The following is a 27,367-nucleotide window of genomic DNA, read 5'->3' on the forward strand; positions in this document are numbered from 1 at the left end:
TTTTCATCCTAATATCATCAATTCATTTATCAAGCTCTGAAAATATCTTCTCCAAAACATCTCTCAAATTCAATCCTTCTTTTTTATTTCCAAATCCCCATTATCCTATTCAATGATTCAATCAAACAAGGATTTACAAAATACCCAATATGGGCAACTGCTGGGGACACAAAAGCAAAAATAAAAGCAATCTCTACTCTCAAGGAGTTTATACTCTAATCAAGAACCACTGTACTCCTGAAATGCTATGGCTGTTGCTGGCTTCCCTACCTAATAATATTTCTTGCTCTAGTATGAATATTTAAATCTGCTCTCTCAAATACTGTCTTCTATACATCACCCTGATTTAGGAACCTACTTGAACTTCCTTTTGCATACCATTTCCTTGTCCCTACATTGCAAGGGATCTTTAATCAAGTAGATCCCTTACATATTCCACCTACCTCACCACATCCTTTCCAACTAAGCCAGTCCCCATCTCTAATCCAATACCATACCCCCCAACCCCACCTCAAGTGGCTTACTAATACCTTCTCTGAACATCAGTATCTAATTGGTATTGCCTTACTTCTCCTCTCCTCAGTCTTGCTATTTATCACTTCCTTTTTGTAAAGCTACCTCCAATCCAAAGACTCCCTTGGATAATAATTGCTCCCAATTCTGACATCTTCTCAACATTTATATATTTGATTTGAGTTGGGTCCTATTTCTTTTGTTCATTTGTTGCTTTATAATTATCCCATGTCATTTCCTCTGTCTGTAAATATCAGTGAGATGCAATGATGAGAGAACTAGATTGAGAGAATAAGGAGATCTGTGTTGCGATACTGATTCTGCTACTCACTATCAATGTGAGCTTGGGTGAGTCATTTAAACTTTGTAGGGCCTCATTTTCCTTTTCTGCAAATTGAGCAAGTTGGGCTAGCAGAGCTGTAGGGTTCTGTCTGCTTCTGGAGCTATGATCTTCTGATCCTCTGGGGTTTAATTTTCATTGTTTCTTGATCTTTTAATAAGTAGCTTTTTTTTTTTTTGGTGAGGCAATTGGGGTTAAGGGACTTGCCCAGGGTTACACAGCTAGTAATTGTTAAGTGTCTGAGGCTGGATTTGAACTCAGGTACTCCTGACTCCAGGGCCAGTGCTTTATCCACTGCGCCACCTAGCTACCCCTGTTTCTTCACCTTTAAAATGATGAGGTTGGGTCAAATGGTCTCTACAGTCTCAGATGGCTTCAAAAGATGATTTTGACTCCATCATTGCCTCTGAGGACTGGGACTATCTGTGCTACTTATGCACATCCTTCAGCACCTACTGTACTAGTTTGTTCTGTCCCCACTACATCAGGAACACACACACACACACACACTCACACACACACACACACACACAATGTTTGACAAACTCACCATTTTCAAGAGAACCAAGTTAGGCTTCTCAACTTTTAGAAACAGCACAGAAATCACAGAAACATAAACTTCTCAAGTTGGAGGAGAGTTTAGAAGACACTTAATCTATTCTCCAACCCTATGCAGTAATCTTGTCTATAATAGCTCTGAAATAGAGGTTTTACATTTTTCTTTGAGCATCTCCACATGACAGGGGGTCCAGTAGATCAAATTTCTTTGGCATTGGTCATTAAGCCTTCACTAAAGTATTTGATTTCTCATTGATAAGACAGAACTTCTTAAAGGTCACACCAAGAGAAAGAAAGCAAGGCCTGACAGGTTCTATACAATGAAAAAGCTTCTAATACATGTCCAGTGATGACAGACTATCTTCTACGGGTCAGCCTACTTAAGTTTGGAGAGACCAGTCACCAAAGGGTTTGGTCAACAGATAATTATTATTATTATTATTATTATTTATAGACATGGAGGGTTTGCATACATGGGGATGGAATAGCCACACCATGGAAGCCACAGTCTTTTGAGTATTAAAACTGATCTTAAGAGATTTTCTCACAAAGTTGAGTTATTCTAAATTCCATCAAGCATTTAGTAACAAATTTAAATAAACTTTTAATGAGTCTCATTACATGTGATGCTTTAGCATTGCAACCTCCTATAAAACTCTGATTTACAATCTCAAGTTAATGGCATTGCGTGAAAATTCCTAGCATTTTTTTGGATGGAGTTCTCATTAGCACACTTCATTCCTTTCAACAATATCTCATATTTACTAGTTGAGTGACTTTAAAATAATCATGCTAGATTAATGAAACACATGTCAGTGAGAATTATGAAGTAGGGAAGGGGAGAGAGCAGACAGGATGGCATAGAGGATTCAGGACCAGTCTTAGAGGTAGGATGTCCTAAATTCTCAAAATGCAGTTGCTGATATATAATGTCTGTGTGACTCTGTAGCTAGTCATGGATTTATTCAGTGTCCCAGGTGAGTCTGTAAGACCATATATTTCTGAAGATCTGCATTAAGGGAGGGAATTTCCACACCTGAGAGTTTCCAGTCCTGATGAAATCATCATAGGTATAGGGAACAAAAAGGATCAAAGACTACAGGAGAATGAAAAAAAACCTGGAAGAGCTTTGGTGCATTTTCAAATAAGAATGGAAGCCCTGACATTAGGTCCTGAGAAGTAATTTGTAGAAGAAGTTTGAACAGCCTAAATAAATGAGTTTGAAACCTTATTTATTGAAGGAGAATTATTTTCAAAGTAGTTTCCCCCCGTATTCTGCTTCCAGTGATCAAGAAACAGATACTATTTTCTTTCCTGTTAGAAGGGACAGATTTTAGCCTGTGATTTTCCAAGTGACTTCCATATGTCATGTTTTGTTTATAGGACACAGAATGGAACCTATAGCAAGAATACTACTCTGAAATGAGTGGGCCTGGGTTCAATATTCTGCCTCTGATGATTACTACTTTTGTGAACTCAGACTAGTTATGTAATGCCATGGACTTGTTTCTTCAACTATAAGAAGAGGGGGTTGGGCTAGGGAGTCTTTGAGTTTTCTTCGATCACTAGATCTAGGATCCTTTGGTATTGAAATTCCTTCTATAAAAAGCGAAGAAATGTAGTATCCTAGTTGGTCAATGTTAGGGACTATGGAAAACATATAGCCTTATACTTTTTTTTGCAGGGCAATGAGGGTTAAGTGACTTGATCAGGGTCACACAGCTAGTAAGTGTCACGTGTCTGAGGCCGGATTTGAACTCAGGTACTCCTGAATCCAGGGCCGGTGCTTTAACCACTGCGCCATCTAGCTGCCCCCCTACTAATATTCTTAATGAAGAGGTTCTCAATTTTTGTGTGTAGATCACAATTTCCATAAGATACTATATAGGGGGTATCTAATGGTAGTATAGTGATGTTTTCTCATTAACCTTTTTTTTGAATTAATAAAATCTGAGATTCTCTCCCACACACCACACCTTTGGTATTTTTCCTTCTTTCGAGTATTTTTGCATATGCAGCATGCATCATAAAATCACCCATTTGTTCATGGTATCATTGATGATAAAAAAGGCATTTGAATTACATGGAAGTGAAACATCATTCTTAAAGGCTCTGCTCCAATAAAGTATTTACCCTCCATATGTTAAAATCTAAATAATTCCCTTGAAATCTGGAACCAGTGGGGTCATTTCTACAATGACCCACTGATTATTAATATTAGTATAATATTAATATCAGCATCAAGGGATAAAATATCACAATTCCAGATGTTCTTAAGGAAGAAATAGAAATGGTTTCTGAGGAGAACAAAAACAGGAGAAGCCGTGTTTTGGATCAAATTAGATTCAAATACTTAGTCTACTTTGGCTGTTTCTTCCATTTTGTTCTCTCAGGACCATTTCTATCTATTCCTAGGATTCTGGTGTTTTAGCCCTTGATATTGGCTGTTAGTAACCAATGGATCACTGGACAAAATTGCCTCAGTCATTCTGTCTTTCAAGGAATTTTGTATGATTTTGATACATTGCACAGTAATATCTTATTAGATTAAGATTTTAAGATGGTGTTTCTCTCTATATAATCCAAATGTCTTTTTATTATCAACAAATCAAGAACAAGTGGGATCTTCTTTCTGTATATCTTTCAGTTAACTTTGTGACTGTAAATTTATCATCTGCTCTGGAATACAATTTGTGAAAGCATATATGTTCCCTATTCATAACTTCAAGTATACTCTTAACATATGGATAGCTTATGTTCATGAAATTTTTTAAAGATGTAAAATAGTCTATAGGCCAGTGGTCATTAATGTTTTCTCAGTGACTTTTCAAAATTGTAAACAATAAGTCTTCAATTTTTCAAGCTTTTAAAAAGATGTCTATTTTAATACTTGATCCGTCAGTGCTCACAAAATTTCATTCCCCTCTAGCATGCACTTGCACTTTATAATTGGTCTGGCCCCAGCTCCCCTTTCCATCTTTACTTATTTATTTTTACTGTCAATTCCACTTCTTTATGAAGCATAATCAGGGATTATAATATTAGACTTGCAATATAACTGGATCCACCAAACTTGATGCTGAAAGAAGATTGTTATAAAATCTTTACATATATTTTCCACTTTTTCAAATCTTTGTTGGTCTCCATCCAATTTTCTCATTAAATTCCCAGAGAGGATAAATTTATTTCCTTCGGTCTCTTGACAATGCCTTTAAAACATATCCTGTCCCTCCATTGCTTTTTACTTTAAAAGAAAGCATTACTACTCTTTAAGATTTTACAAAATAACTTTACATTTTTAAACTAGAGTTACCCTTGGTGACATATTTCTCCATTTCCCAAAGCAATGAAGTGTTTGCTCACAGTAGCAGTTTTAGTCTATTTTAGTCTGCTTGTAGTGTTTGATTTAAATGAGTAAAGTTTGTTAGTAAATAATGTCTGTTTTTAGTTCACTTTCCATTTTTCAGCATGTACAGTTTATTTCAACAGGTTAGGTTGGAGTTGCATCAACTGAATTATCTTCATCTCATTTTATAATTTTTTCTAGTTTCATATCAATTTGGATCTTTGTCCATGCAAACTACTGATATGACTGTAGAAGATGGCTAGTACTCCACATCAGTAGGGAGGGATTTCACGCCTCTTAAAATATAATCAATTTCATTTATTAATAATTTAATTTAGTTCTTTTCATGTTCAGCACCTCCAAATCCCTTCTCAAATAATATACATAGATGTATATATGTAATATATGTGTGTGTGTATATTCTATATCTTATATATAATATATATTGTGTGTGGCTTCTACATAGTCAGCATTCCTTTAAACTCTCCCCCTGGGATCCAACACATTTTTCCACCATATTCCTTATAATGTACCTTTGTATGAAGATCTTGTATATCAATGTTGATTTCCTTTGGAGGATTCTTATGAGCTTTGCAGAATTTCACTACCTTCTCCTCATCCACACCTGATACTGGCACATGAAGGGAAAGAAGAAAATAAGCACATATATGTATCTCCTATGAGCAGGCATTTTGTTAAATGCATACAAATATCTCATTTGATCTTCACACAACAACCCTCCCAGGTGGGTGCTTTTATTATACCATATTACAGGTGATGAAACAGAGGCAAAGCCAGAAGTTAAGTGACTTTCCCAAGGTCAGACAGCTAGTAAATGTCTGAAGCCATATTTTAAATCAAGTCTTTCTGGCTCGAGGTCCAGCACTTTATTCATTGTGCCACTTAGATGCCTATATATGCTGTAGTTATTTCCACAGTTATGGTTTTGTGGTTTCTTTTTTTTTTTCAGGGCAACGAGGGTTAAGTGACTTGCCAGAGTGACACAGCTAGTAAGTGTCAAGTGTTTCGAGGTTGGATTTGAACTCAGGTCCCTCTGAATCCAGGGCTGGTGCTTTATCACTGAGCCATCACAGTATATGTGTGTGTATATATATATATATGTGGGTGTATATATATACATAATACATAATATACACATATATACATATATATACATACATACATACATATATACATTATATACATAAGGAGGAAGGTATGTAGAAGAAACTGTCCAGATTTTAGTACCTCTCTGGAGCATAAAATTGTTATAGTATTGATAAAGGGCTGTTATCTATGCTTGAGGAGAAATAGCTATGGGGGGGGGTGTTACCTAGTTGCGGCAATTACAAGATTACAAAGGAACCATTGGTCACACCTCAGATACTGATGGCACATGGGAAGTATTATCAAGCAGAACGTCTTTGCTCTTGGAAGAAAGTGATAGGTAGCTATTGCTTTATTACTTGTCCTGGGTTGTTTCCCTGATACTACTGGGATCTGAAATATGTCTCTCTCCCCCTGCATTGTCAGACCCATTCAGAGAAATTGGGTCTCTATATTATATTGAGTGAATTGGCACTATCAAGAAGGCCACTAAATATGTTTAAGCTGAGTCTCTGCTAGGAAGTTGCAAGCACTGATTCCCCAAATCTTTCCTGAACTTGTTGCTGTGTGTGCAGATCTATCCTGATGATTATCCCTAATGATTTAAAAGGAGGGTCTGATCTTCTTTGGCAGTGCCCATGACAAAGATGCTACAAACTTACTAAATCAGACTATAATGGAAAAATCAGTGACCTGGAAGTCAGAATACCAAGTTCTGGTCCGATCATTTGGCCCTTCTACCTTCTTATGTAACTTTGAATGAGCTGCTAAACTTTGGTTCTTTTTTCTATGTGTAAGTGGGGAGGGCTTGGTGTGTGGAGAGGATGATGAAGGTGGTAATTGTTCAATCTGAGGAATTCCCCCAATCAACCTGATGAGATTTAGTATGTGGAGGCAACTGAAGGCCCCTTCTCTTGGAATATAAGTACAAGCCCTGTACCATACTGATTGGATGTCAGAGCATTGAGCTGCCTTCTGTTACTTGATGACTGAGGGTCAGTTACCTATCTCTATGGCCTATAAAAGCAAGTTGTAGGGGCAGCTAGGTAGCGTATTGGATAGAGCACTGGCCCTGGATTAGGGAGGACCTGAGTTCAAATCCAGCCTCAGACACTTAACACTTACTAGCTGTGTGACCCTGGGCAAGTCACTTAACCCCAATTGCCTCACCAAAAAAAAAAAAAAATTAAAGTGTGAAAAGCAAGTTGTGAGGTTCATCTTGATCCCCTTTCCCTCTCCATTTTAGGACTTCTACTTCCCCCCTTTCTTTTGGAGGAGTGTGGCAAGGAGAGGGGAGAGGATTTCTTCTTTCCCCTGTCTACCTACCCAGGAGCAATAATGGCAAAATTATAGCCCAAGCACATGGCAGATATGTGCTTGAACATGGCTTGGCTGAGAGGATAATGGACAATGTTCATGCACCTTAATGTTTCTGGGGATTTTTGAGTTAATTTGTGATTGGAGAAAGATGATCTTCTCTACATAATTCCTGCACATTGTAAAGCCAGTGGGTTACTTTAACGTCAGAGGCTCCTAGATCTATTTTTAGGAGACACCTTAAAGGTTGAGAATAAGAAGGTGCCTAGGTGGCAGCTAGGTGGCGCAGTGGATGAAGCCACCGGCCCTGGAGTCAGGAGGATCTCAGTCAAATCCGGCCTCAGACACTTAACACTTACTAGCTGTGTGACCCTTGGGCAAGTCACTTAACCCCCAATTGCCTCACTAAAAAAGAAAAAAAAGTGCCTAGTCCAATTCTTTCATTTTACCAAATGAGAAAGCAAAAGGCCACAGAGGTTATGTTTCTCATCCAAGGTCATTCAGGTAGTAAAGTGTAAGTAGAGTTGGACTTTCGAACCTAGTTCCCTTGATTCCAAAATCTTTCCAGTGTAGTACAGTTCTGATGAAAAAAAGTTTTGCTTGTTCAGCTACCAACAAGGTATGTTTTGTCTTCCATGGGATGTACTACAAGTATTGAGGAGACTGACTGTACATTTGAGTCAGATTCTAAAGGTCAGGGGAGGATTGAAATAAGTGGATAAAGGGAGAGAGTAAAAGAAGACAGTTCAGGCATAGGAAACAACATGAGCATAGACTCAGAGGTGGGGAATGGAAGAAATGGACAGAGTGCTATGAATCATCTGGTTTGGCAGGAATGGAGAGAGTATTAGGTGAAAAAAGATAACCAGGTGGCAGGAACCTTGATTTGTAGGCAAAGATGCATCATTAGAGAGGTTAGGGGCCTTGAATAAATATGACAAACATTTTATGCCAGGAGGACGTTTAAACCTAGTGATTCTTTGAGCTGGGTGGGTTTGATGTAATCTGCCCATGTTCAACTTGGCTTCTGTCCCCATTGGCTATGAATTTTAAAAAGGACTCATTCCTGGATGATTTTCTTGGGAAATGGTCTCTATGACTTAAATCCTTTTCTAAATCACATTCTTTAAAAAGATTTGCTAACACCCTTTTTGGGAAGACCTCTGAATGGAAACTTGATGAATTATATGCATTTGGGAAATCAATTAGAAAAGGCAATTCTTGCCAACAGTCTAAACCTGGAGGGGAGTGGAAAGCCTTTTGGTACTGATGGGTCTACAGTGGCTTGGCGCCTTAGCCAAAAGCTTTTAGCTGTAGCTTAAAGCCCTACATGAGTGACAAGATAAAGTGCACAAGCACTTTTCTCTCTGAATATTTTAAGTCACCCTGCTCACATTAGGAGGGAAAATAAGGGATTTCACCCTCACTCCCATCATATGTACTGGCAAAATTACCTTTCAGTTGTTAACATTTCCAGAGGTATAAACATCTGATTGAGAACTGCATTAGCCAGCATGGTTTTGTTTTGTTGTTGGGTTTCCCCCCTTTTAATAGCAGAAGTGCTTTGGCAGATCACAATTATCTTGAAAATCTCTTTGAATACAGAATGGTTAGTAGCAGTTTTCCTGGGGAGACTGGCAGGGGAGAAGGAAGAAAATGTTTTCAGTTTTACATACATAGTCTTATAGAAATATCAAGGCACCTTAGGATTCACATGTTTGATCCCTTCATTTCATAGAGGAGGGAACAGAAACCCTGAGGAGGAAGTGATGTTGGGTCCTAATTATATAATTGTTCACAGGTTGAGTAGTTATTCTCTACATACCCTCTAAAATGCAAAAGAAAACTTGAGCTGACCAAAGTCAGAGGTGGCCCCAGTGCAAGGTGGATGCATTTTTACATTATATGTTATGAGGCACCAAAAAACCTTACCCCTCACACCAAAAAAAAAAAAAAAATCTAGGTATTGAAGGCCCCTTGTAACAAAATATGTCACTTGTCACTTGGGAGGAGTCACCTTCATTGTGCCACCTGCATCTTTAGCACTGAGACTGAACTAGGCAAGCCTAGGCCTATGGCCAGAGAGCAGAACAGAAAAGCTAAAGATCTGGGTTCTAGTTCTGGATCTGTCATTAATTTTCGTTCTGATCTTGAAGTCTTTTCTCTGGGCCTCCATTTCCTCAGCAGGATAATGAGGAGATGCAACTAGGTCTAAGGTCTATTCCAACTCTAAGGTGTAATGCTAGTTGCTATAGGGGATGGAGGATTGTCTTAGAGCCAGAAAGACCTGAGTTCAAATCCTGCCTCAAATCCTGTGCAGTTCTGTACCCGAGGCAAATGATAATTCCTTTACTTTCTTCAGCTTCTTCATCTGTGAAATGGGGATAATATCACTTCTTTCCTAGAGTCATGAGGATCAAATAACATATGCCAAGTACTTTGCAAACCTTAAAGTGCTATATAGATGTTAGCTATTATTATTGTTCATGATCCTATGAAATTACCAGATTATCTTTCTGGCAAGGTTCTAAAAGAATGGGATATTGCTAGGTCCTGGTTAGTACAGATAATGAAGCTCCTGAAGTAGTAACATGGATTCAAATTCACATTATTCAAAGATATAATTATATAAACTATAGTAAGGAAAATATGCAGGACAAACTGGAATAATGTGATCATTTCAGGGGATTTATTATTCACATTAGTTGGGATCAAGCTGTATGGTGCATTAAACTGTTCATGCCCTTTGACCAAGAGATCTAATTGCTGTTCACAGGTCCCAAGGCAACCAAAGAGAGAAGGAAAGGTTCATTGGAAAAAAAATATTTGTAATAGCACATTTTTGGGATGCCAAAAACCCCTCCACAACAACCCTAGAAACATACTAAGTGCCCTTTAGGGAACTGCTGAATAAATTGTGGTATATGATATAATGGGATATTATTTTCCTTTAAGAGATGATGAATACAAGGGATTCATGGGACCTTATGGGAAGACTTGTGGGAACTAATGCAAAGTAAGGTAAGTAGAAATCAGGATTAACAATGAAAAATGACTGCAAGTAATGAAAATAAGAGGGACATTAAAGCCAAGCATTAGGCAGTTATAATGACCAATGTTGGCTCCAAAGGCGGAAATGAGGAAATGCACCTCTCTCCTTTCTTTGGAGAGGTGGAGGATCTTGGGTGAAGAATGTGGCATATATTGTCATATGTAGCAGGCTTGACAGATAGTTTTGCTTAACTGCTTTTCTCTGTTTATGACAAAAGTCACTGTGTTTAGGGGACAAGATATGTGTATATTTGAAAATGATGCTGTTATGAAACAAAAGGTATCAGCAACAACTATTTATGAACAAAGATAATGGAACCTAGACTTGGGAAAGAATGATGAGATGGAACAAGTCAAAGAACATACAGAGCCTGCAGAAAGAAGGTCGACTTGGGGTATCAGGAATGTTGTTTTGGGGGGCCACCAAAAAGGCAAAATGTTCAAAAGGATCTCCTGAAACTACAATTCTTTCTCCACAAAATTTGCCTAGGACTACCCTATATTCCTACACTTAGTACTGTCTTCTCCATCCAACTCCATTCCTAGATTGAGGGAAATCTATCCGCGTAGATGTAGACAAAGCTTAAGCTGTTTATTTAACATAGTGGGTCAGAACCTTTAAAGGCATGCATGCATTTGGGATGCTAGACAATTGAGCTGTGCTTAGCTTTTGTCCTTGCAAAAGCTTCTCTGAATATGATGATCAGGTAAGTAGCTACTGCCAAAGGACCATCAACACTTTCAACTCAATCATGACCTCCTTTCTGTGCAATTATTCATTCATTCATTCATTCATTCATTCATTCATTCATTCATTCATTGTCATTCATTCAGTCATTAATTCAATCATTCAACATTTATTAAGTGTTTAATAAGGACTGGACATTGGGGGAGATAGGAAGACACATAAAATATCATCTCTTTTTTCAATGAATTTATAATCTAGTAAGGGTAATAAGGCATATATAATTCAAGAAAAGAAATATTTATTAATATTTCCTCTATGCAATGCATTGTCTGGGCTCAGAGAGAGATAAGACAGACTTTGCCCTCTTGGTGTTTACAGTTCTGTAGTTAGTAAATAAAATTTTCCCCCTCTTCCTTTCAGTTATAAAATGCCTGTTTGTCTTTAACTTACACACCATATCTAAAATTATAATTCAAGCAGCCTTTTGTCAGGTTGCCCCTAGTTAACACCTTCTTCTACCAACCTCAGCTAATTTGAAGTGACCACATCTTTTACAACAGAACACCCTAGCATCAAGTAACTGGTTTTATTGATTGTCCTGGACTATCTAGCTTGTCTGTCTTCACTGATAGAACTATTTGCATGATTGGAGAATCTTCATTTCATTCAGTATTGGGTTGTGCTTCCTGGCAACTTCAGAACCCCTGCCTCTGTATGCTAGCCACTTGCTCATTTGAAATGAGGCTGTTTATGAGGAAAAAGAGTTTTCTTTAAAGATTTGATTGAGAGTTGGTTCTTTCTGGTTGCTGTTTTTTGTTTTAAGAAATTAAGATTTATTTTACTTCAAGAATCTTTTCCTTTACTATTAGAGCACCTGGGGTAAAATTTAGGACCACTCTGTGGTAGTCCTTACCACTCAGTGGACTGAACAGTAGGAGCCATAGACCAGTCCTTGGTGCAGATGAGCACTACAGTCTTCAGTAGGGAACCTGCTGAATGGGCACAGATGGCACCTGCATTCCTTCATACCAATCCAACCACCTCTGGTTGAGGAGCAGTGAATTTGGAGCAGGGGCAGTCTATTCACCCTGAAATTCCTCCTTTGTCACTACCTTCTTAGCTGTGGCCTGCTCTTCCATTCTCAATCTCTTCTGGATTCCTGCAGAAGTAAAGATCAGGCATCACTTCATGGGTGTTTATGGGAGATGGATACATGCATATACAGGACTTCATGGGCCGCATTCACCACATCCGATCCACAGACTGAGCTCCTTGTTGTTGCATGGAAGGGCAATGTCCATATAGCAAAGTGGTGATCCATGTTGCACAATTGTAATGGTTGGGAGGTTAACATATGATGCTTCAGGTCAGAGGTTGGTGATCTGCCTGAGGATCAGTTCCCCAAAAGTTGCCTATATCTGGTTAGTGAAGATGCCTGGGGTGAAGCATCCAGCAATAGGTTTGTAGCACCAGTATCAGCAGAAAATTTCAGAACAGCTTGCTGGCCAGTGTTCTGGATGCGATGTACACTAACATCAGCAGGATTTTCAAAATGGCAAACAATGAGCTATGAGCATGAGAGCAGAAGTTTTTCCCAAGTTCTCTTCAAATTAATGATGTAGATGCACATCCACTCTTTCTTTGTAGATATATATTCCAACTGGAAGTCCAAATTAATGCCACCCAAATGGGTTCTTGCAGTGAGAAATTTGAGGACACCTCCCTCTTTCATCTAGGGAACTTCTAGGGCTACTGGACATTGTGACAGTTTCCTTTTAAAATTACAACGTAAACCAAGCACAATGCCATATAGATCTCTCTTCTGGTTAGCGTGGAAAGGGTCTGCCTTTTATTAATTTGCTTAAACAAAAGTGTGATTTTTGTAAATGTCCAAATTTTGTGTAAAGGTCCAAAGGACCAGACTAAAACCATAAAGTCTGTGATGCCTGTGGTTTGATGAGTCTTTAATACCTGACACTTGATTCCTTTGTCTTGGAGATCTTGTTAAAACAGTATCACTGTGCTCAGGAAAAGGTGGTAAATGATGGCTTATTTTGAGTGCAGGTATAACATGAAATAAGCTAGTGACCATCATTTGAGGAGAAGGAAGGAAGAAAGGAAAGGAAGGAGGGAGGAAAGAAGGACGAATGGAAGGAAGGAAGGAAAGGAAGACGGAAGAAGGAAGGAAGGAAGGAAGGAAGGGGAGGCAACTTAATCCAGTGGTGTCAAACTTAAATCGAAATAGTGCAGGTAGCATTATTTACTTAGAAAACTACATTTAACATTATGTGTTATACTGTATTTTGATTTATTTTGTTAATATTTCCAAGTAAATTTTAATATGGTTCAACAAAGCAGTTTGCTGGACATGATCTAATCCATTCTTCCATTTTACACATGAGGAAATCAAAGCCCAGGGAGGGGAAGTCACTAGCCCACACTCACAGTTGGCTAATTTCAGAGCTGGAAATTCACACTAGTAGAGCACTCTTTCCTCTAAGAGATGCCCTAACAGTACTTTCTCTGGTGACGAGCAATTTTAAGGATGGAATAAGATTCTGTGTTTGTGTCATGCTCTGGAGCTATAAAGTTCTATGTAAATGTGCTTTAATTGTTATTCTTCTGGTTTTTACTTCTCTTCCTACTTGACTTCAGCTGTGTATCATGAAACCATGAAGTGGAAAATTAAGGCAATAATCCAGATGATTCACTCGAGAATGCTTAGAGGCTCAACTTCTAGATAATTTAGTTGCTTCCTTAACTAGGAGATTCAGTTGGATGGGCAGCCCATTGAGTTAGTCCAGCAGTACATGTGAACCCTCAGATAGGCATTGCAGATGGACAATGAGCTATACTCACAAGAGAGGAGGAGTAAGAGGAATTGCCTTAGAGAAATATGCCGCATCTTTCAATAATCACAAGCTGTTCCCCCTAAAACAAAGAACCAAGATGAATATTCTTCCATTATTGCAATATGGCTATGAATAATGGTACACCACACTTCCAAAGAATAAAAATCGTGGGTGAGCCAAAGGGCAATGTAAAGAAGCATGGTGGTCTGTTATGCGTTATAATGATGTTCTGCACCAAAGTGTCTAAAAAATTACAATCAAAAACATGAATAATTAGAAAATAGGATGGCTTGGACTGGTCAGGTACTCACAGAATTTTACAGGACCAAAAGAAGACTGACAGCATACTTGGTTAAGACCTTTTTGGAGATCCATAGGAGGACATGAATAAGGAGCCCATGGCTTGAGAAAGTATGTGAGGGCTGTGACCTGTGACATTGAAGGCACGAACCATGTTGTTGAGATCTTAGATCCATGGAAGGATTGAATTAGGGAGGTAGAAGAAGCACTAGTCAAGTCAGAGGATGTGGGTTCAAATCATTGCTTTGATATTTATCACCTATTTGACCTTGGACATAGTCTCTTAACTTCCCTGGGCCTCAGCGTTTTCTTACCTATAAAATGAGGGCCTAGGGTAGATGTGAGATCTTTTCTGACTCCAAATCTAAAATGAGATGATATGTGTCAAACACATTTTGCAAACCCTTAAAATATTATTTAATGCCAGCTGTTAGTAACAACCATGTTTAGTTGATATTATTTGTATTCATTATTGTTAATAATAGCTAGCATTTACGTAGTTGCTTACCATCTGCCAGGTACTATACTCATAAATTCACCAATTATTATTTCATATGTTCCTCACAACAACATGGAAGGTAAGTGCTATAATTTTTCTGTTTTATAGATGAGGAAATTGAAGCAAACAGAGATTAAATGACTTGCCCAGAATCACATAGCTAGTGAGTATCTAAAGCTGGATTTGACTCAGATCTTCATTGACTTCAGGCTACAATTCATAATTTTATCCTTTATTAAATATGTAGAGGCACAGTTTCACTTCCCCATGGACTGCCTATGGAGTGGTAACATACAGGTGGGTTCTGGATAATACTGCTAACAACTTTAATAATTTACTGCTGAACTGTTGAGAGCTGTGTAGTTAAATTCCCACAATTTGGTCAAGTAAGTAGCTCCTAGGGGATGAGGGCCAACAGGATACAAAGCCAAAATGGATTCAATGTCTTCAATTGCATCATCTGGCTTCAAATGACCAAGGTGCTTTCAACTGTAAACCCAGCACAGTCACTGAAATGTCCTGGGGGGATTCAGAAGCCCTGTGCTTGCCCCTTGTTTGCTCAATATATGTACATATACATGTGCATGGTCATGCTCATGTTCATGAATATGTGTGTATATATGTGTATGTGCATGTATATGTGTATACACACAGACATAGATATAATAGCTAACATTTATACAACTCTTTATGGTTTACAAAGTACTCTACAACTATTATCTCATCTGACCCTCACAACAATCCATGGGAGGTAAGTGACTATTATTAGCCTCCTTTGTAGATGAGGAAACTGAGATGGATGGATGTTTAAATGGACTTGTCAAGGGTCATCCAGCTAGTAAATAGCTGATGTCAGATTTGAATTTAGGTCTTCTTGGACTCCAGGTCTAGGATTGCCTCTGCTGTACCACCTAAGCATTCAAACACATAAATCTCTCCAGTGATGATCTTCCACACTTCACATTTGCATATCAAATTACAGTTTCTCAAAGCACTTCCAACTGACAAAATTCTATAAGAGTAGATAGTTCAAGTTCTCTAACTCAATTTATAAATTGATAAACAACCTCAGAGAACTAATGAACTTGCCAAGGTCACCATGGTATTAGCAGCAGAAGCAGAGCTCATGGTCTAAGTTCTTTTGCTATAAACCTTGTGCTTTCTCCTCTGCACATGACCAACTGGTGCTAAGAAGTCAGCATAGGCAAAGTGGCCGACAGCAAGTCTTGAAGCAAGTAAATTCCTGGGCTTGAGTCCTAATTGATAGTAGTTGTGTAACCATGGGCAAATTACTTGACCTCTTGGTGTTCTACATCTATAATTAGCACAGAATATGGTAACCTGTATTTGTAGAGAGAATTTCCTCACCTGGGAGTCCTCTACTTTTGATGAAATCATAGGTCCAGTCCTTATCCCTCTGTAGATGGTACTACCCTCCAGCATGAGCACTATGTTCTCTGTGGAGATTTTCAGTCTAGATGTACTCATTCATTGCCTTGTTTTCTGAAGTATTTATTTTTAAAATAAATACTTTGAAAACTCATTTTAGCTCTGACAATGGTTTTTTCCTCATTTTATCCCAAAATCTTCTCTACTACACTTGAGTTATGGAGCAGAACTCATTTCACAGAAGGGAAACCAGATGTTATTAAATGACTCACCCAGGGTAGCTCAACAAATCCAGGCTAGATTCCAAAATAGAGCTTCCTCTCTGGGACATCCAGTGAAGCATTAAGAATATTTGACCAGAACATGTAACTATGCACATGCCTCTTTTTTTCCTCATTATCTCAGGACTAAATCCTGGTTGGAAATAAGACAGAAATACTGACATTTTCTCTGAGTTTGTAATTCTGATGACCTGATATGATGGCAAACAATATAGCTCTATATCTGAGGTTCTCATACAACAGAAAGATCTGGGAACACTTTGGGAGATTTCTCCCTTCTCTTACTCATTGCTCTACCCCAGGAAGTCTAGGAACTTTATTCTCTGACAGCAACCTGGTGCTGTGTTGGAACCAATTCCCTTTGAAGCACCCCATTAATAAAACTCAGAGAATGAATGAATTTATATAGAGATGAAAGAAACAAAATGGATTCACAACTGAATTAATGGAAAATAATCATTGCCCCTGAGCAGGTCTCCCTATTGGCCTTTATAGACCTGGTTCTTATACTTATACACTGTAGAAAGATCATATCAAATGTTGCCTCTAGTGTGACTTAAATCAGGTGATTTAACAGAAGTTTGCTAAGCATCAATTATGTGCAAGAAACTACATGTTATATTAATTACAAAAGCAAAAACAAAACAGTTCCTTCCCTCAAGGAGCTCATATTCCAATACGGTCAGGGGAGTTAAAACATGGACATATGTAACTAAATACAAAAATCCCCATAAGCATGGGCATGGACTATTCAGTACATTCATCATTACTGAGATTTAATCACTGCTTTGTTGACATTCCCTGCAGTAGTTTCCCTAGCTATCTGTGTAGTATGGCTTGCTTTTGCCAACAGACAGGGATGTGCTAGTAATCTATTTAACAATTGGCTTGGTGGATCTAGGGTGGCATGTAGCATGACACGGTTTTAACTTTAGTCTTCCTCATTAACATTTTTCCCATCACTTTCTTTAAAATCTAGAGCAAAACCAAACATAAATAAAGCCCTGATATGTAGCATTTATGGATTCCAGAGGTGTAAATGCTCACACTGAAAATTTAATAGGGGCTCTTTTGGAATAGCTTCTGACTCCAGAATACCCTACCTGCTGTCTCTGCAACTTCTCTTATCCTCCCTCCTCCTCATTTTACTACATAATAACATTAATAAATGCTTTAAGGTTTCCAACGACATTTCTTGATAACAACACGATTGGGTAGGTGTTTTTAGCCTCCTTTCACAGATGATATGTAGTGATAGAAGGAGCTGCTTGCAGTTTCTCTTTGGAAAGGAGAATCTGGGATTTAGTAGGGTTGGTTTGACTGTGTGTCTAAAGACAAAAGGAAAATAATATTTTATGTAAATCGTCATCATTTTGCATCTCAGTGGTAGTCATGAGCATCAACAAAAGGGCCAACACATGGAGATCATTGAAGCTTATGTACCAACATATGGGTAGGGAGTGAGATGGAGGAAGATTCTATAAAGAACATGATAAGACTCCCTACCCTTAAAATTGAATCAATGTTTACTTTAATTTTCAGTGACTTCAATGCAAAATTCTGCATAGGGAAGGCTGCTGGTTATGTTTGCTTGTGTGTATATATGTATGTGTGTATATGTATTATGCATGTATGTATATAGTTCAGAATTCAAGAAACAAGAGGTCAAAGATTCTCCAGATTATACTGAGAAACCTCATATCTATTGACCATGAGTCTAACTTTAAGTATGAGAGTTGGAAGATATTGGACATGGTAAGATGGTTTAATATCACACACACAAATTGGAAATATTACCCATGTGACCTCTGCCAAGTCATTTAAATTGCCTAGGCCTCAGTTTACTTATTTTCAAAAGGAGAAGGTTGGACTGGATGGGCTCTGAGGCCTCCTCTAATTGTATATCTCTAATACCATTAATTGAGTTGATTATCTTAACATCCAGAAAAAGACTGGTTACCAATGTTGGCATCATTTCCTTTTTTTGGCATCATTTCCAAATGAACTCCCTATATAAAGTTAGACAACTAACTTGTTTCATTAAAGATCCAAAAAAAAAATTAGAAGTTGAGAAGGTATAGTATGCAATTGAAGTGACTCCAACCTGACCTATTTAACGAATTTCAATTATAAAGAGAATAAATAGCAAGTGTGGGCTGGCATTCCTATGTTCTGTGTATACTTATTATTGTGCTATCCCATAAGATTTGGCTATCTCTGGTTGTCTCCCATGTGTAAAATGCTCTCCCTCATTATCTACCAAATATTGACTTCCTTGTCTTCCTTTAAGTCCCAACTAAAATCCCATCATCTACAGGAAGCCTTTCCCAACTTCTCTTAATTCTAGGACCTTCCCTTTTTAATTATTTCCTATTTATCCTGTATTTTATATTGTTTGTGCATATTTGTTGTCTCCACTATTATGTTGCAAGCTCCTTGAAGTGAGGAAACATCTTTATCACTTTTTGTATCCCCAGCATGTAGTGCAGTGTAGGGTACATAGTAGATCCTTAATACATGTTTATTGATTGACTAAATTTAGCACAGTGTTCAGCACATAGTTGGTGGTATTATATACTTATTGACTGGTTGATTGTAAAATTTTATGGAAGACAGTGGTAGATAATTATTAGAAAGCATTGCTTTGTAAGCAATGTAACGTAAATGAGGAAAATGAGTTTGCAGAAAACTTAACATGAGACACAATTCATCCAGATCCATTACAAGAACATTAGGATGAAATGCAGATGACAATAGACAAAAAAAAATCTGACAAGACTTCTACAATAGCCCCTTTATTCCACAAATAGCAGTGTAGTCATCACTTTGGACTTTAACCTCATAGTCCCTGATAGGGAAAAATGGGAAGAGAAGCTTGACTGGAAGGGTCAAGTATAACCAGACAAGCCTGTGCTTGAGGTGACACAGTGTTAAAGACACTGAGGGATCATTTCTCAAGATGCCTGAAGGCTGAGAACATATAGAATGATTGGAGAAAATAATGTATGTTATTACATCTGAAAACAGTAATAGATGATATTAATAGCAATGAGCCTACTTTTTACTATACTATACTACCTATACTAATGTATATGTCTAAAGTCTTTAAAATGGTTTATTTTATACTTAGTCTTACATATCAATACAGCCAATTAAAATGTTTCCATGAATATGTTTATATAAATTACTGTCAAATGACCAAATGTCCTAACCACTTCTTCAGTTACTTGGAAGTCATATTTGCTTTTTAATCTCTATAAACAACATTATGATAATAATTTACATGTATAGGGAAACAACCTTGATGTAATATAAGAAAAGAATTGGTAGACTTTCATAAGTGCTATTTATAGCAGGCATACATTTGCATTTACATATATCATTGAAAGGTATACACCATTGTGCTACTTATTTGTTGATCTAAAAAAGCATTTGATTTTATAAACCACGGATGGTATCTTAAAAGGATCTTCTCTTAACATTATATCTCCCATGATTGTGCTAAACTCACTTCTTGTTAGATGCAATAGAGAAAAATTCTTTGACCAATTGTATAGTTATTGTCAACTTAGAATTACAATAGGAAACACATGCTTACAATTAGTGAGAATTTCCAGTGTAGAATCCAGATGGAAATGGATTTCTATAGATAGGCAGGTACTCCCTTATGCTCCTCTTTCCGGGATGACTTTGTGCTGATGTTATCAAATCTCAGTGTATTGCATAATCTCCTAAAAAGATGATAAGAAATCAAAATTTAAATTTACTATCCTCTGTCTGTTAATGAAGAATTACTTTTGTCTGGCCTACAATATGTAGTTGGAGTGACAACCCATGGAGTTGGCCCTGTTAGTTCACACATCTTGGACATATTCTTGCAGTGGAGGAAAACTGGGCCCAGAATTCATTTGGTAAAAGATATCAGGTTGGAATTAATTTGCGGATGTTTCATCAAAAAACAAAAATCCATATATTCCTCCAATGTTTCTCTAGGGTATGCCATCTGGCTCAGAATCATGGAATATAGAAACTATCCAGGAACCCAATATTGTAAATCATCCAAAAGAAAATGGAACGGATACATGGGAGACATTAATAGACTCTATTATATTACCTATAATGAAATTGTATACCCAAGGTGTCATTAAAAAAGGAGCAAAGATGTATGATCAGAAAAGGCGGTGGGGTTGTTCATGTAGGAAGGGTGAAATTAAGGACAAATGACTACCCAGGTAAGTAAAAAAGTATTTCTTAAGTTTACTCGGTGCCAGGCACCATGAAAAGCTGTAGTTACATAAATGCAAAAACCAAATAATGTCTGCCCTCAAGAACTTACATTCTAAATCGTAGAAGTCAATACATTTCTGGAATAGATGAGTCTGGGAGAAACACCAAAAGACCCAGAGAGTACCCTAAACATGATGGGTGAATGTTTGTGGCAGATTGATAAGAGGATATTTGGACAGAGTTATACAAATGAAAAGAGTAGATAGGCTATGATCTTCACTATCTGATGAAAGACATATATGATTGAGATCACCGATCATCTAAGCATCCACATAGATTCACAGATAAGAAAATAATAAATTTAGGGTAAAATGATTTATCCAAATTGAGATTTGACCTTCCATTTTGAACTAGTGACCTTTTAATTACACCTTGATCATCTTTAACATTTAAAAAACAAACTGTTCCCCTTCTTTCCCCAATTTTTTACCTCATTTATAATCTCCATCCCTTTCTCTACTAGCCCAATCATAAATACATTTCAGACTTAATATCATCATCATATTTCATGTTTAAAAAGGACTCTGCATTACAAGATGCTGAACATACATTATCTCATTCAATTTTTAAAATAATCTTGTGAAGGTATCTGGCTGCTAGGAAATATCATCATTTTACAAATAAGAAAATTGAGACTGAGGACTAACTCAAGGTCCCAAGGGGAGTTAGTGGAAGAGTTCAAAGGTAAGCTGAGGCTTTCTGGCTCCATGCCTACTACTATGCTTTTTCTCTAGCACTACATTGCCTTTCATAATATTCATAGCAACTTTGTTTGGGGGACCTGAAGTTGAACAGAAATAAGGTAGGAGAAAGGAAAATGCAGTACAATTTAAGTTAAATCCAATTTCTCATATTTTTTCTTTTCTTTTTCTTTATTTTTTTGTTGAGGCAATAGGGCATGAAGTGGACTTGCCCAGGGTCACACAACTGGTAAGTGTCAAGTGTCTGTGGCTGGATTTGAAATTCAGGTCCTCCTGACTCCCAGGGCCATGTGCTCTTATCCACTAAGCCACCTAGCTACCCCTCATATTTTCTTTTTTAAAAAAATTAGGGAAGCCTTTAAGAAATGACCAACTTGAATCCAAGTATAACCTCAAATAACAATTGGTTGTGTGATTTTGGGCAAGTCACTTAAGCTCTCAGATTTCTAGCAATTCTCTAGGATTATAAATTGCTGAGCCACATTGAAAGAAGGAGAATCCTTGCCCAGGAGCATCACACAGCAGTGCTTTGCAAGTCCAGTCTCTATCCAAGTGCAAGTCCAATCTCAACTTGTGTTTTTATAACACAATAATTTCTGAATGTATCTATCTCCTACCCAATGAGAGACAGTTCCCTTGTGTGCATGAAAGTTTGTGTGAGAGACGTTGGCAGAGGGATAAGGAGAGATAAACAGATAAACAAAGAGAGATAAAGGCGGACAGTGAGAGTCAGAACCACAGCCAGAGAGTGAAAGCACTAGAGGGAGGTGGGGGAGGGGGAGAGGAGAAGGAGGGGAGGGGAGCGGGAGCAGTTTAACAAAACTAACCAATACATCGACCAAATATAATAACGTATCCAGTGTTCCACACATATAGTCTTTCCCTTTTAAGAGATAAAGGTGTATTTTCTCCCCTTTCCTTGGGGCCAAGCTTGGCAGCTTTCAGTTTCAAATCCCTCCCCAGTTTTAATATTATAGCACAGCTAATGGGGTACTGGAAAACTGGCCTGAGAAGACAAACTAACTCCTGGGGCAATTATTAAAGACTAAAAGGCAAACCCAAGATTACTCTTGTTTTCTGAAGGTGTGAAGTTGCCTGGGAGGTGGTGAAACTGAGTGTCAAATGCCTACACACTGAAAATTATAGCTGCAGATGTGATCCTTATGTATATTGGGTTTGGAAAGGACTTCTGACCTATTACCCACGCTGGAATATACAGACAATACTCATTCTGTAGCTGATCTTCATGCACAAAGGAATCCAGTGCATACTAGTGCGTTCCTAGAGGAAATAAGGCCTCCCTCAGTGATGATTTCCCATTATTCCTTTCTGGGTAAGAATCTCATCAGAAATGATGAAAGCAGGCACAGGCATGTGGGTGCCCTTTCCCCAATTACCTCAGGAGGACCAGCTGGCTACCAGTCTGATGAGACAGGTGCAAGACTATATTGGCTCTCCCTCCCCTACCTCTCTGCAATGTGTTGAAGATAAAAGTAGGAGAGAGAAATAAAGGATGGAGTTGCAAAGGGATGTTATTCCAGAAAATGGAGAAAGATCATACTATATGTGGCATTTTAGAGGGAAAGTATTTTGGAGGGCATTAAATACAATCCCTTCATTTTACAGAGGAGCAAACTGAATCTCAGACAGGTAGGTGACACAGTCAATAAAGTGCAGGGCCTGGAGTCAGGAAGACTATAAGTTCAAATCTCACCTCAGACACTAGCTGTCCAACCCTGAGCAAATCACTTAACCCTGTTTGCTTCAGTTTCTCCATTTCTAAAATGAACTGGAGAATGAAATGGCAAACCACTTCAATTTCTCTGCCAAGAAAAACCTAAAAATGGTCATGAAGAGTTAGGCATGACCAAAATGACTAAACCAAAACAAAAAAACTGAGCATCATAGAAGCTGAATAACATGTCAAGGTCACATAGATAGGATTGTACTTTGTTGGGGATGAGGAGCTGAGAGAAGGAGGATTGGAGAAAGTGGCACTTGAAAATAAGATAATTTGTATAGGGCTATAGACGTGTGAAAAATCAAGGAAAAACACAAATGACGAACTGGCATGGCTTTTATACTGCTTCATTGGTTTTTGTAATTGACTCATTTTGCATCTGAAGGCTCAAGAAGAAATAATTCTTTCCCAAAGACATACATTTTGCCCTCTCATTCCCATAGGTAGGTTAAGCAAGACCACTCTCTCAGTCTCCTTAATGAGAGGCAGCTTGGCTGGGTGACCAGAAAACTGAAGTGGAGTGAGAATCCCCTGTTTGTGTCCTGGCAGTCAACACCACTTTGGACTTTAGTGTCCTCACCTGTAAAATGGGATTAATACCACTTGTACTATTTATCTTATAGGATTATCATATGAGATAATGTATGTGGAATAGGGTAAATCAAGGGCAGCTCTTCTTGTCCTCAGCCCATAGACCTGTAGGCTCAATGATCTGCTTTCCTTCAGATACCTTCCCTCCCTTCCCTCCACCTAGACCCAGATCTGTCCAGTTTGGGAAAATGAAGAATTGTTATTTGTCCTCTTCCTAACACATGCTAGCCTGCTGCCCTTGGGCTAGTAATTTTCCCTAGCAGAGCAATTGTTTCCTCATCCATTTGCATTTTGTTTTGTTTTGCAGGACAATGAGGATTAAGTGACTTCCCCAGGGTCACATAGCTAGTAAGTGTCAAGTGTCAGAGGCGGAACTTCCGGTCTTCCTGAATTCAGGGCCAGGGCTTTATCCACTGAGCCACCCAGCTGCTCCTAATGTTGTTGTGATGCTGATGATGATGATGATGAGGCCTCCTCTGAGATTCAATTCAGATTTCTCATCATGGCAAGATGGTGACCCTGGATTCCAGAGGGATAGGTTACTTGAGTTCAAGCTGGGGAAGGATCTCTCCTGATGAAAGGCTTTGAGTTCAGGCCTGGTGTTGGACTGAGTGTTTGTGCTTCAATACCAGCCTAGCTAAGTTCAAAATGGTTCATCATCAGGTTGGTTTCTTGGTGATGAATATCTTTGGCCTCAGATCTTCTGCCTCAGCTGCTCTCAAAAATCAACTCTGAAGTCACGAAAGAACTAAGAGCTGCGTCTGGAGCAGGAGAGCCCAAACCCATGAAATGAGAGACCCTTGAAGTTTCCTCTTGTCATTGTTATTAATGTTTTTCCCATCTTTTATTGTCCATTCATCTTTTTTTTTTTTTTTTTTGCAGGGCAATTGGGGTTAAGTGACTTGCCCAGGGTCACACAGCTAGTAAGTGTTAAGTGTCTGAGGCCGGATTTGAACTCAGGTCCTCCTGAATCCAGGGTCAGTGCTTTAACCACTGCGCCATCTAGCTGCCCCTGTCCATTCATCTTTACCCTCCTTTCCTTTCCTCCATTCCTAGAGTTTTTATCCCCTCATCCCCATCTTTTTGTCTTCCTGGCTTCCTTTAAGATTCAATTTAAAGCCCACCTTCCACATGAGTCAAGTCCATTCCATCCATCCTGAGAGATACAAATGCCTTTTCCTCTCAGATGCTATTTACTCCATATATATCTTGTATACATATAGTAATTTACATCTTCTTTCCTCTTACTCCCACCATTAGAATGTAGGCACTGTGTTTCCCCTTTCTTTGCATCCCCGATGCTAAGCATAGTATTTGGCACATAATAGGCTTGACATATTATATAAACATAATATAAATATGATGAACATGTTACATAAACATAATTAATATAATGTTAGAATACTATGAACATAATAAATATCACATATTATATATTATATAAGCACATAAATATATTAGATATAAAATTATTATAAACTTAGATAACAATAAATATATTGATATATTAAACATAATGAATATAATATATTATATAAACATAATTGCTTACTGATCCACTAACTGCTTATTTTAGGATAATATAATTTAGAGATGGAAGGGACCTTAGAGATAATCTAGTCTAACTTTCTCATTTTATAAGTAGAGAAGGTAAGGCCTGGAGTTCAGGTAACTTGTCCAAGTTACCCCAGGTTAAAAAGCAGAGCAAGGATACAAATCCAGCCTCCTGATTCCCAAACTCATCTTTCAACTGCATTACCACATTTCTCTGATTGTTTCTCCTGCCTCACCTACATTGTCACTGAGCCATGGAACCCTGTAAACATATTCAATCAGTATTTTTAAAATCTCCTAAAAGAGGGAGGTGGTTGGTGTGGTATTTAGAGCAGTGGTCTTAGAGCCAAGAAGACCTGAATTCAAATCCTATCTCATCCACTTAATAATTATGTAACCTTGACCTCTCTGTTCCTCAGTTTTCTTATCTGTAAAATAAAGAGGTTAGACTCATTGGACCCTAAGATCTCTTGTAGCTTGAAATCGATGATACTATGATCATTAGAAAATCTCATTTCTGTAGACTGCATGAGAAGATGGCATGCTGAATGATTGCAGGAGTTGTGTACATAGAATATACTTGGGCAAGAAGTTCAGAATTATAGACTGTTATCTTTATCCTATAAGCTATTTTTCATACCAACGCAAGAAGAAGAATGATGTGTGAGTAAGGTATAGTCTTTGTAAGCATCCAAGCAGAATGTGTCTATTATTGCTCAAACTGGCTTTGAAATCTGCTGTCCCTCAGGGAATAATTCTAGACTAGAAAGAAAATCAAAACTAAGGGGAATTTCCAGCTCAACTTCGATGTTAAAGTCTGACTGATTACCCAGAAAGCTGGGTTTACCATAACCCAGTCGCAGAATTTTGTAGCAGAAAGTGAAACACTGTAGTTCTTCTGGAAAATGGGATATAAGTATACTTAATAATGGTTCAAGTTTACTGGCATTATTGGGATATCTGGTTAATATTCTCAGGTGAGCTACAAGAACCAGACAATGTCAGGGGATCTTAGAGACCATCTAGTCTAAGAGTTCTTAGCCTGGAACTCAGAAATGATTTTGAAAAATATTTGGATTCCTGTTTTTCAGTGTAATTTGTTTCCTTTGAAATCCTACACATTTTATTTTGTGCATTTTAAATCATATTTGAGTAGGAACCTATAGGCTTCACCAGACTTCCACCATTTTCCATGATGAAAAATGTGAAGAACCCCTATCTTGCCAAACTCCCTCATTTTATAGAGGAGTAAACTGAGGTCTTGTGAGGTGACATGACTAGTAGGATCAGAGATTCAAAGCTGGAAGGGACCTAAAGATTGTCTCTACCTGTTGTGGGACAAGGGACCCGAACCCCCCAGGAATCCTTAAACTTTCCCAAGGGAAAAGTAGCTGTGGCTCCCTTCCAGGCATTGTGACCTAGCACAAAGACCCTGGTCTGCAAGGAACAAAGATGATATATTGATATCGATGGGTGCTATTCATACCCAGTCACTCCTTCCCAGCTGTTTCCCTTCCAGGTGTTTTTCCCCTCCCAGTTGCTTTGCATACAGCTTTTGTACTTAAACATACAAAAGACCAGGTCTGCTCTTACAAAAGGGAGACAGTTTTCCTGAGTCTCTTGGCTACATATTCCTCTCTTCTAATAAATCTTTTTATTTTACAAGATGAGCTATGAGTTTCCAATTCTTTGGGTGAGCTAGCCCCCTGATCCGGGTCACAAGTTCCCCCTACATTTTGGTGCCAAAACCTGGTAATGACAGGTAAAAAGGGGGCTGCTCATCTGGCTCTTGGATTCCTCTGGTGGGATGTGCACTGTGCTTTCTCCTCTGTCAGGATCCTTGGTTGTGTCGGGTGGGCCCCTATAGTCTGAGATTGGATCAGCCAGGCTACATCTGGATTCTTGTTTCTCCACAACCTGGAGATGTCCTGACTTGAGAAATGCTTGGGTTTTTGTCAGCATCCACATGGACACAGGTGTGATTGTCTTTTAGTGTAGTCTAGTCCAAATTACCATGATAAAGGACAAGGAGAACCACCTCGGGTGTATCCTTAAAAATTGGAACAAATTGGATTTAGGAGAAAAGAAACAAGATTTGTGATGAGCCTCCAATTCTTTGGTTGAGCTAGCCCCCCGATTCAAGTCACAAGTCCCCCCAAAATATCCATCGGCTCCTTTTATCCCTTGCCTCCATTTTACTAAGGAAATTAAAGTCCAGAGAACAGAAGTAGCCTATTCACAGCACTAGTCAG

The 27,367-nt window shown here is 38.3% G+C and overlaps 1 pseudogene; it reads right to left on the bottom strand.

Annotated features, from left to right (window-relative positions):
- Positions 1-11,897: 11,897 nt before the first annotated feature.
- LOC122738317 lies at positions 11,898-27,083 on the bottom strand (annotated as a pseudogene).
- Positions 27,084-27,367: the final 284 nt, after the last annotated feature.

Source organism: Dromiciops gliroides, chromosome 2 (genome assembly GCF_019393635.1).
Source record: "Dromiciops gliroides isolate mDroGli1 chromosome 2, mDroGli1.pri, whole genome shotgun sequence".
NCBI classification, from domain to species: Eukaryota; Metazoa; Chordata; class Mammalia; order Microbiotheria; family Microbiotheriidae; genus Dromiciops; species Dromiciops gliroides.